The following is a 10,833-nucleotide window of genomic DNA, read 5'->3' as shown; positions in this document are numbered from 1 at the left end:
TGTCTGCCGTATGCACTCCACCCCATTCTGATCCTTCTAATTATCTCTGCCTCATGGTTGGGATCTCGGGTCGCAACTTGGCTTAAGTAGACATATTCGCTTACCACTTCCACTGCATCGCCCCCTATCTCAAACCGCTTTGGTGTCCCGAGGTTATTGATCAGTACTTTGGTTTTCTGCATAATAATTTTTAATTTTCAGGCCCACGGTTTCACTCTCTCTGAACAGTGCGAAAAGCAGTTTTTGCAATTCGTCTCCCGAGTTACTTAGCAAGGCGACGTCATATATATATATATATATATATCAAGGTTGCAGTCGTCATTGCCAGTGCTATTCGGCTTTTTCCGGAATATTTTAATAGGGCCGAATGACGTGTGTTTGTCACGTTTCTTTGATACATTGATAAATAAGCGAAAAAATAAGTCGAGAAAAAATCCGCCGTTTTTCAGAACGCGGGACTCGAACCCACATCTCCGCATAACCGCATAACCAAATAAGACGTTGTACGTCTCCCGTGGTGGTCGAGGGGCGGCGCTAGTTGACCGGCCTCAGAGCACTTGTAAATATAAACCCCCGCGGTAAAGTCGAGAGAGAAGCCGCTACGGGATATCGTAATGGCGAACGCACCGCACCGGTTATGCGGAGATATGGGTTCGAGTCCCGCTCCCGGAAAAACGGCGGATTTTTTCTCGGCTTATATTTTCGCCTATTTATCAATGTATCAAAGAAACGTGACAAATGCACGTCATTCGTCCCTATTAAAATATTTCGGAAAAAGCCGAATAGCACTGGCAATGGCGACTGCAACCTTGATGTGTATCTTTACCGAGTCCCTCATCCTGTATCTTTCTGTTGTGCTATATATATATATATATATATATATATATATATATATATATTATAGCGATGTTAGTGAACAGACGCGAAAGGCCATGAAGTCGTCGGGTATGCGCCTCGCCAGCATATACCATGCGCCAAAAAGGTGTCAGAGAATACGATAAACCCCAAGAGTTGCGTGCGCCAGAAAACGAGCTTGGTAATCTCAATGCTCGGACCTGCGTTGCCATCGGCTTCCCCCCGCGAATAAACTACCTCAACCGGCTGCTGGCGCGTCGCCTGTCTTCTTGACAAGTGGTGTGTTACGGAAAGAAGAAAAAAAGACACTGGAACCTAGCTCTCGGAGATACACACCAACGACGATGAAGCAGTGTGTGGCACGGGCTCAGCTGAGAGCTGTCACGGCCGCTTGTACATGGTTCATCCCTGTAAATACATCGCTGCTCCATCGTCAAATATTGGTCCCCGCTTTACCTTGTCGCCACGGAACAATATGTGTGTGCGTGTGCGTATGTGTGCGTGTGCGTGTGCATGTGTGCGTCTGTGCGTGCGTGTGCCTGTGCACGTGGGTGTGTGTGTGTGTGTTTGTGTATGGGCGTGCATGCGTGCGTGCGTGTGTTTGTGCGCCTTTGTGCGTCTGTGCGTGCGCGTGCGCGCGTGTGCGTGTGCGTGTGTGTGTTTGTGTATGGGCGTGCGGGCGTGTTTGCGTGTGTACATGCGTGTGTGCGCGCGCGTGTGTGTATGCGTGTGGGCGTCGGTGTGTGCGTGTGTGTGTGTTTGTGTATGGGAGTGCGTGCGTGTTTGTGCGTGTGCGTGCGAGTGGGCGTGCGTGGGTGCGTGCGCGCCTATGTGTGCGTGTGCGTGCGTGTGTGTGTGTTTGTGTATGGGCGTGCATGCGTGAGTGCGTGCGTGTGTGCGCGTGCACGTGCGAGTGCAAGTGCGAGTGCGAGTGTGATTGTGATTGTGATTGTGAGTGTGAGTGTGAGTGTGTGTGTGTGTTTGCATGTGCGTTTGTGTGTTCGTGTTCGTGCGTGCTGCGTGCGTGTGTGCGTGTGGGTGTGCGTGTGCGTGTATGTGTGTGTGTGTTTGTGTATGGGCGTGCATGTGTGTGGCTGTGCTTGTGTGCGTGTATTTGTTTCGTGAGTGAGTGTGTGCGTTCGTGTGTGCGTCTACGCGTGTGTGTATGTGTGCGTGTGTGTGTGTGTGCGTGTGTGTCTGTGTGTGTGCGCTCGTTCGTGTGCGTGTGCGTGTGTGTGTTTGTGTATGGGCGTGCATGCGTGTGTGCTTGCGTGCACGTGTGTGTGTGTGTGTGTGCGTGCGTGTGTGTGTGCGTGTGTGCGTGTGTGCGTCTGTGCGTGCGTGTGCGTGTGGGTGTGTGGGTGTTTGTGTATGGGCGTGCATGCGCGCGTGCATGCGTGCATGCGTGTGTGTGTATGTGTGTGTGCGTGTGTGTGTGCGTGGGTGCATGCATGTGTGTGTGTGTGTGTGTGTATGTGTGTGTGTAGTTAATGCTCCATGAAGTAATCAGTACTTTGACTTCGCTAGTGACGTAGGTTTGCGTCTTCCTTCATTTACAAGACAACAAACACAGCAGTTGTATTTCTCTGACAACAGCTCTTTTTCTCTCCAGCGAATTCGATAACCAGTCGAAAACATCCCAGAAGCATCAAAAATACGCACGAAGAGACGGAAAAGCGCTGCCCTGGTAAATGTAATGCATATTTTATTACTTTCGAAGTTCTGTGTTCTGACTAGTAGACGCCTTTTTTGCTCTCAGCGGTCATACAAACAAAATATTACGTAAAGCCACCTCGATTAGATAAAGAAGAGCTACAATTGTGTCTTGGCAAAAAAAAGGCGAAGTCCGTTTTCCTGACTTGTGGACCATTTGTATTGCTCTTAGCGATAATGCACAAAAAATGTTGTGTGAAGTCACCTTCAGTACCATTTGATAATGGGCAAGAAAAGCGAAGATGTTTTCTTTCTGCCAGAACACCCCGCGGCCTGTTTGAGTTTGGAGAGTATAAATAACAAAGGAAAGGCACGCTAAGTACCTTTACAACAAACACGGAAGTACAGGAAATCACACCTTCTTTCTTAAGTGCTCCAAGCGTTGGCGGTGGCAGCGTAAACAACGAAGACGGGTGGCCAACCAAGAGTGGTACTGAATTCTTAATGACGTATCGTTGCTCCAGCAACAACGACGTGTGTTTCAGCCCAGGGAAGCAATTTTTAAGGCTTGAGGTGTTGACCCAGCGCCGCACGCAGAGCACGTTGGGAGGTTCCCTTTCGGTTGACGACGAGGTCTGTGGGCCTAGTAAGCAAAAGTTGAGGGCAAATATTGTGTGCGCTTCAAGTTTCAAGGATTTCAAGCATTTCTAGGATTTTATTAAACATTTTTTTCGGTACATACACATTGCACCATAGTTATTAGTACAGAAGAAGGTCCCAAAGTAAAACTGTCGAGGGGACCTCCTGTAATAAACGCGAAAATATTGTTAAAAATATGTACGCAGTCGAGGTACGGGTCAGTCGAGCACGGTAATTGAATACGCAAACACTATAACAAGACATTATGCAATATTAGCTTGGGAAAAATAGGTTTGAGTACCATAAACAGGGTAAAACACAAAAATTATTATTCAGAAAAAAATGTTAGCAAGCATGGTCTTAAACTACAGTACAATAAAGAAGGAAGCTGTAGAAGTACTAAAATATCGCAATTACGTACGGGTCAGTGTAAGACGCCAATAAAATATGCAAGCACTAGAACATGAAATCATACACAATTAGCTCTGGAAACAGGTTTAACTACTAAACGAGACTTTTATACAGAAATATTGTTAAGCAAAAACGATCTTAAACTAGTGTAGAACGAATGCATAGAATAAGACAATTTAATTGCTATTGGTAATGAATTCCATAGTTGAATGCCTGCGAAAATGGCTGTTTTTTGCTGTAATTGGTCTAGACGTTAGGCAGCAGTAAGTTAAGGCCTTGTGCAAGTCTTGTGGGGTTGGTGTTTGTTGGGAATCTGAAAAGCTACTAATGATAACGTCGTGCGTGCGAGCCCGAAAAATGATAGTGCCCAGTCTTAGTTGAAAAGCAAGTTTTAGCGGTAGAATCTTCAGACTGGCGTGGATGGGAAGCGCCGATGCGTTGTAAGGGCTGAATGTAATTAGGCGAACTGCTTGGTTTTGTAAATGATGGAGACATGACAAATGAGTAGAATATGTGTTTGTCCATGACGAGAAGCAGTAATTAAGATGACTGCGAACAAATGCATTCTATAGAGATATCGGGATAGTTTTCTGAAAATAGCTTCGAGGTCTGATTAGTAGCTTTATGGCCCTTTGTTTTATTGCCCATTTTGCTTTATGGCCCTTTTAACTGCTCCTGCTACAGTATTTATGATAACTTCTGCTACTGGCTGCTCTCTCCTTGAGTTTCCGCGTTCACTTTTGGGCCTAAACAGGTCTTGCAGTATGAAAACATCGAACAGAGCTGTGAACGATGTGTAACCTCGCTAACAGTCGTGGGCCAGTTTGTAAGGTATTTTTCCACATATTAAAAAAAAATTTGTCATAAACCTTCAGCTCAGCGTAGATTTGTTCCGTCAACCATCAATAGTGGGGAGGCCTGCCACAGCAGACTCGAGCAAATTCGCAGGTGTTCATAAATAAGACGACTTGATAAGAAGCGTTTCATCTTGGTTACATTCTAATTGAAGTTTATGTAATAATTGATACTAATGAGTGTGCGGTTTAACGCGCCGACGATTCAAAGGCGATGGGGTGTGCCGTATTGGAGGGCTCCGGATTAGTTTTGGCCACCTCGGGATCTTTGACGTGCGCTGGAATTTCGAACACACGGGCGTTTTCGCTTTCGCTGCTTTGACTTTTTTTGAGCGTTACCCCTTTCCCACCTGCCGGATAGCAAACTAGTCCCTAGCAAGGTTAAATTTTCCCCCTTCCTTCCTTCCTTCCTTCCTTCCTTCCTTCCTTCCTTCCTTCCTTCCTTCCTTCCTCCTTCTTTTTCTTTCTTTCTTTCTTTCCTTTTCTTTCTTTCTTTCTTTCTTTTCTTTCTTTCTTTCTTCCTTTCTTTTTTCTCTTTTTTTTCTATTTCTTTCTTTCTTCCTGCCTTCCTTTCTCCCCTCCATTTTTTTTCTTCCTTTCTTCCTTTCTTTTTTTCTTTCTTTCTTTCTTTCTTCCTTTCTTTCTTTCTTTCTTTCTTTCTTCCTTCTTTATTTCTTCCTTCCTTCCTAACCCCACTCCTGGTCCCACGACGCCAGTTTTTCCCGTGGCCTCACTCGTGCAGAGCTCAAAACGTTCTCAGTTTATTTTGTGACCGTATATCCCTGAATGTAATTAGTAGCTAAAAGATAATATGCCACTCAAGTGACTAGGAACAACTGCGAGTTGGGCGTCTTGGTATAGCCTGCATTCAATCGCGAGGCACGCATGCAGGCAACCATGTGAGTGCGCCGTAACTGGTTACGTCGGGCTTCCCGGAATGGCGGTACTCGTCCGTGCTAAGCGCATGATATGGGTTGGACATTCCAAGCTCTAACACGCCGAACGCAAAGTAATGCCTCGACTCCAATGTGAGCGCGATTAATAACATCTCTGTTGACACCACCGTTGAGAATCGGGTTGAAACGGAGCAGGCGACGCACGCGGGTGTTATATTTTTCTTCGGCGTGCGGCCGCAGTGGCAAAAGCCGATCACGCCATGTTCGTGGCGCTTCGGCCATTTTCGTGGCCATTTCAGTGTTGCCTAACAAAAAAAATGACAGCTAAACTTTTCAATGAATACCACGTATAGGTACTTGATGGGTACAGCGCAAACAAAACTTGGACAAGAAAGAACCCAGGACAGAGCACAGTGCGGTGTGATTGTATGCAGTGGTTTATTTGTTGTTTCCCCGCGAGTTTGCGTGGTGGTACACTGTAATGCGCAATTGTAATTGTAATTGTCCCTCTCGACACCTTGGTCCCGTTAGCCCAAAACATCGCCCATACCCAGAAACCGATGGTATGTGTAAAGTGACATCAAAATGGCGTCAAATCACATAAAAACGCATCGAAATCTTTTAGAGGCACCTACAGCCATCCTGATCTTGTGAAAATCCTTTGCTGAAGCATTGTGGGCGGAACTCCGGAGAATTCACCTTTTTAAAGTGAATTTTTCCGACCCGTTGTGGTTTCACTCGTTACCTCGTCGCACACGTATTCAGCTTTAAGCTGCCTATTACGGTATAACAGTGCTTCTTGCAACGGCGTACGACAGCCCGCGAGCGTGCCATTCACTCTGGTGGCGCGAGGGATTTTTTAGACCCTTAAAACTGCAACACGGGAACTGTGTATTATAGTTGCTCTGACTCGACTTCCTGAAACGAAATTAGGTTTCTAGCCAAAGAACACTATGCCTTAATAGTGTGTGTAGACTACATTTATCGCAAGTAAAATAGCCTCGATAGATAGTGTCAATAGTTAGTCCGAATCTCGGTTCCATTTTGTTCACATCGATGCAGCTAGCGTTCAATGAGTGTTAAGGTCAGCAAAAGCAGACTTATGTCTCGACGGGACTGCAGCTCCTTTTAGACACTCAAGTAATGTTTACAGCGCAGAATTTCAAAAGCAGTCAACGGCGACTGGCGGCAGCAAAACTAAACAACGACGCCTGCGGCGACGTTCCTGCTTTTGCACTTGACGAGCAAGGCTCGTTTTCCACTGCCCAGCTGTCAGCAAAGTGTTTTTAGGGACTGTCGTTGCAGCCTGAGTGGCGTCGAGAGAGCAGCATAAGCGTGCCTATCGACCTTCGAAAAGGAGAGAGGAAGAAACCAGAGAATGACCTTCAGGACTTGTCTCTCCTTGAAGCAATGCACAAAGAAATGAGTCGCGAGAAAAGGGGGCGAGTTTGAGATTTCTGGGAAGTGAAAGCTAAAACCACCGAAGGTTCTGCCTGACGCCCGCCAAATAAACGGGAAACAGTGGGGACGTTTTTGTACTCACCTTGTCTCGACGACAACACGTGTCGCCTTCTATCTTCGTTCTCGTCATACAGATTTGTATGGGTACTCCTTACTTGCCGCAAATACTAAGCCCCGAGGAGGCCCTTCTAAGTGTCTGGAGCTCTACTTTTTTTAGACTCTGCTCCCTTTTCAGAAAGTGCTGACAGGTCTGAAGCGCCCGTCGCGAATTTAAAGAGGTTGGAAATGTTGTCGCGCTGTGATGTGTACCCGACGTTATTTATCTCTGTGAACAGGTTTCGAGACCTTTGTTGGATCTCGTTTACGCCTGAATCGTTCTGCGCCCTTAATTGAATAAAGAACTCAGGCAGCGCTGAACAACGAAGCTATGATTTGGCTTTGCGCGTGCGAAAGAATTGTCAGGGCTTTGTGTGTCGTTCGGAAAAATAATTCCCTGTCTTCGGTGAAGGGTTCTGTTCCACTCATGGTTGGTTGGTTACCTAGTGGTGTTAGAACGCTCGTATTTTCGCCCTCCGTGACATATTTGGACGTCGCCGGAGTAAATGGAATGCACTGGCGTCCACGCATCATAAGAACGACACGGACGGAATTAAAAGTGTGTTTGTATACTTCGTTTCAAAATGCTCTTTTCTCTGATATCTGCATCTCTAAGCACAGGAATAATAGTGCACGTTGTTTTGCTTGGACGTAATGTTCAATAGGGGTGAAGTATGAATGAAGGAACTGACAGGGCAACCTGGGATTGTTTCTTGTAGACGTGTGGAAATTGTTTGTGCGAGTTTTTGAGCAAGGAATGTTCGAAGCTCCAAGTTTCAAAATATCGTCTTATACGAAGGAAGACAATTATGCACCGTACGTGTTGTGCACTGAGGAGAAGATTTCTGATTATGGCGCTCCAACCTGCAGTAGTCTTTTTTTTTTTCAATTTAGTATCGTATTACCACTGGGGTAGTTTATTTTCAGGCTACACCCGAAGGTTCATTATTCCGATTTGTAATTGAAATTTTGTTACGCTTCTTATAAAATGCCTGTTGTCTATGTGCCTATGTGTTTTGCCTATGTGGTGGCCAGATCGCTTCAAACGATTTTAGCAGCTTGTTTTTCCCTGTCTTTCCAGCACCTTAGCCGGAAAGTACGCTTAGTTCAATTTATTCATTATCGCGAAATATCTCCCCGCTCACACCGTCGGGAAAGTATTGAACTACTCCACCAAACAATTATATATTCAAATATCTATTGCGCTAAGAACCAGGCAAAAAAAAAACAAGATCAATGCAAAGCACTTTTTTTTCAAGCAATTTCTGTGAATATCGTCGTTTTCGCATTCTGAATTTGTGCATTAGCTCTGGTACTCCGACATCCTGGTCCGTTACGGCAAGAAAAAGATATTTCCCTGACCAGCACCAATGACTGACAAAAAACGAATCCGCCACGCTCCGAAGGTCTTGAAAAAAGCATTTTACCTCACATAAAAACCCGTCATATATCATTTCTGGCGTTTCGTCAGCATACAGTAGTTGGTATGGGAGTGCCAGGTAACCCCGGACCCCCCTCCCTCCTTTCGTACCAGCTATTATTAGCTCGCTTGACAACGAAGGACTCTGTGACCTAGCACGACATGGTGAAGAGGGGCTGGCAAGCTAGCTGGAGCCACGGTGTTCTGGACAATACGGTAACCCTGCACGTGGTCGTAGAAGTTCGTCAGCATCGACACCTAACGGTAGTACAGTCTAAGTTTATCCAAGCAATCAATGTTCATCCTCATTTCAGTGTTTCTGTATGGAAATTAGCGTTAACTCCCTAACCTAACCTTTCTGACTCAAGGTTCATTTTCAAACTACAGAGCGCTAAAATAGAATACAGAGATTACTTCCTTGGACCCTGGCGAAATTGTGATGAGGCAGTGCTGCGAACAAAAACTAGGGCTAGAAGACGTTCTAGGGCTAGGGCTAGAAGACATTTTCTAGGGCTAGAAGGCGTTCTATGAACCCTATGGACATATACACTTAAAAATGTGTGCATCTCCCCTTCCCCTCCTCCTTCTGTTTTTCTTCTCTTTGTCTCTCGCTATTTTCCCCTGTAATCTCACTGCATTAACCCCCACCTATAATAGCAAGCCCTACCGTTAAGTGGGCTAACGTCTTCAGCTTTCATTAAAGGCTTCTCTCTCTCTCTCTCTCTCTCTCTCTCTCTCTCTCTCTCTCTCTCTCTCTCTCTCTCTCTCTCTCTCTCTCTCTCTATCTATCTCTCTCTCTCTCTGTCTCCCTCGCTCTCTCGGAAAAGAACAACACTTTACTCATGGTTTATGCGTGGACCTTGCGCGCGAACTGGAATTTGCTAATAAAAAAAACTAGTAATCCTTAGTTTGCTTCCTCTTCGTTCCCTTTCTTATTTCCGATGATCACCAAATTCGCCATTTGAAGATCCTTCTGTCAGTCTACGGAAACTAAACGTCGGTAACCGTAGTGTAGGAGTAATCAAAACATCGAGTAGAAGATTACATATTCCTCAGATTGCATTCACTCCTCCGTACCAAGCTGCTGAGAAGCACTTCAGGCTTAGTTCGCACTGTCATGGGGGTTTACATTCTCCCTTCCTGTTATTGTGCACATTAGACGAGGTAAATATCACTTTCCAATAGCTACGTAAGGCTTCCGAGAATCCGCCTTCCTTGCCTCTGTTTTTCTCGCAAAGCCACTGGTCATCTCCGAAGCTAAATGTGAAATTCCAACATGTCCCACCAAGGTAAAAGGCAGCGCTGGCGCTGTTTTTCTGGTTGTTGTTGTGGGCGAAAGATGGGAAAGCTATTCAGTGCCCTTCCACTCCGTGAAAAAGGATTAAAAGCAAAGCTTGGTGCAGTCCATGGGGTGCATTAAACAAAACACATTTGTTTGTCATTTTCGATTGTACGTAGGTTCAAGCTAATTAACCGAACGAAACTTGTAAAGACGATAGTATTATCCTAAAGAACATACACGGGGAAGTCTGCTTTCCTACCGCGTTTAGGCACATACTGGCCGTAAGAAACACAACGGTCATCGTACGTTCCAAGAATTTCTGACGGTGCATTTGGGGTCAGCGAAATGGATGGTTCGTTTTGGTTTACGTTCCCCAGGCCACGGTGCTTCAGCCGACTCCTGATCTCGGGAAAGGTACGAAAGGCCATCCGGCTTCAATTTTTCCCCCTTTTCTGTATTCCCTGAAATCTTTGGGTACCTAAGCTTCCTTTACAAGAAGGCTTATTAAGCGGGTGCGCAAAACAAAAGACAATTACCTGGCTAACGTATCACCCCCCTTTTAGTGAGGTACCAGTGGTTTCTTTCGGTGCTTCTACCATAGTGTGGCTGGTTGTGCCAGCCTTGTTAATCAGCCAGCTTTTCCGCAATAAAACACCGCTATAGAACTACGCTGTGAAACACCCCCTCAATGCAGCAGAGGCCTCCGAACTGGCCCATAACTTGGGAGAGGCTCGGATTAAGTGCATGGTTAATGTTTGAGGGGTCCGTTCATGTGTGATTCTCGGCAAAGCGCGCGACGATAAATCCTTCTAAGGGCAGCGTATATAGAAGGAGAGGTAAAAGTGCGGTCGCTCTGTCGAGTTTGAAAGAACGGCTGCTGCGTTTTCTGGCTGGCCCGAGAACATTAGCTCATTGAAGTCAACATGGAGCACGACCAAGCGCTGTGCAAATGACTTGCAGGCTAGTTTTCCCTTGTTCCCCGCTTGCAGTATGCAGCAAATTCGTTTGCTTCTACTCATATGAATTGGAGACCAGAAAGGTTAGCCCACAAAAACCAACCAGAATTGAAAAGAAAGCCAAAACTAACCATGATTTCCCTGAGGATAATGTACGTAACCTCCGGCCACGATTGGATGAGCTCCGCACTCAATGAAGGTAATGCGCGCTGTTGTTGCAGAAAGGCCGGTGGTGGGTTTTTCCCGCAGGGATGGGGTTGGTAATATACGAAAAAGTTGTGATTCTCCTTCAGAGCACTCGCGAGGTTGT

Source organism: Haemaphysalis longicornis, unplaced genomic scaffold (assembly GCF_048455015.1).
Source record: "Haemaphysalis longicornis isolate Haplotype H1 unplaced genomic scaffold, Haemaphysalis longicornis Haplotype H1 scaffold_6, whole genome shotgun sequence".
NCBI classification, from domain to species: domain Eukaryota; kingdom Metazoa; phylum Arthropoda; class Arachnida; order Ixodida; family Ixodidae; genus Haemaphysalis; species Haemaphysalis longicornis.
This window is presented reverse-complemented; position numbering follows the sequence as displayed.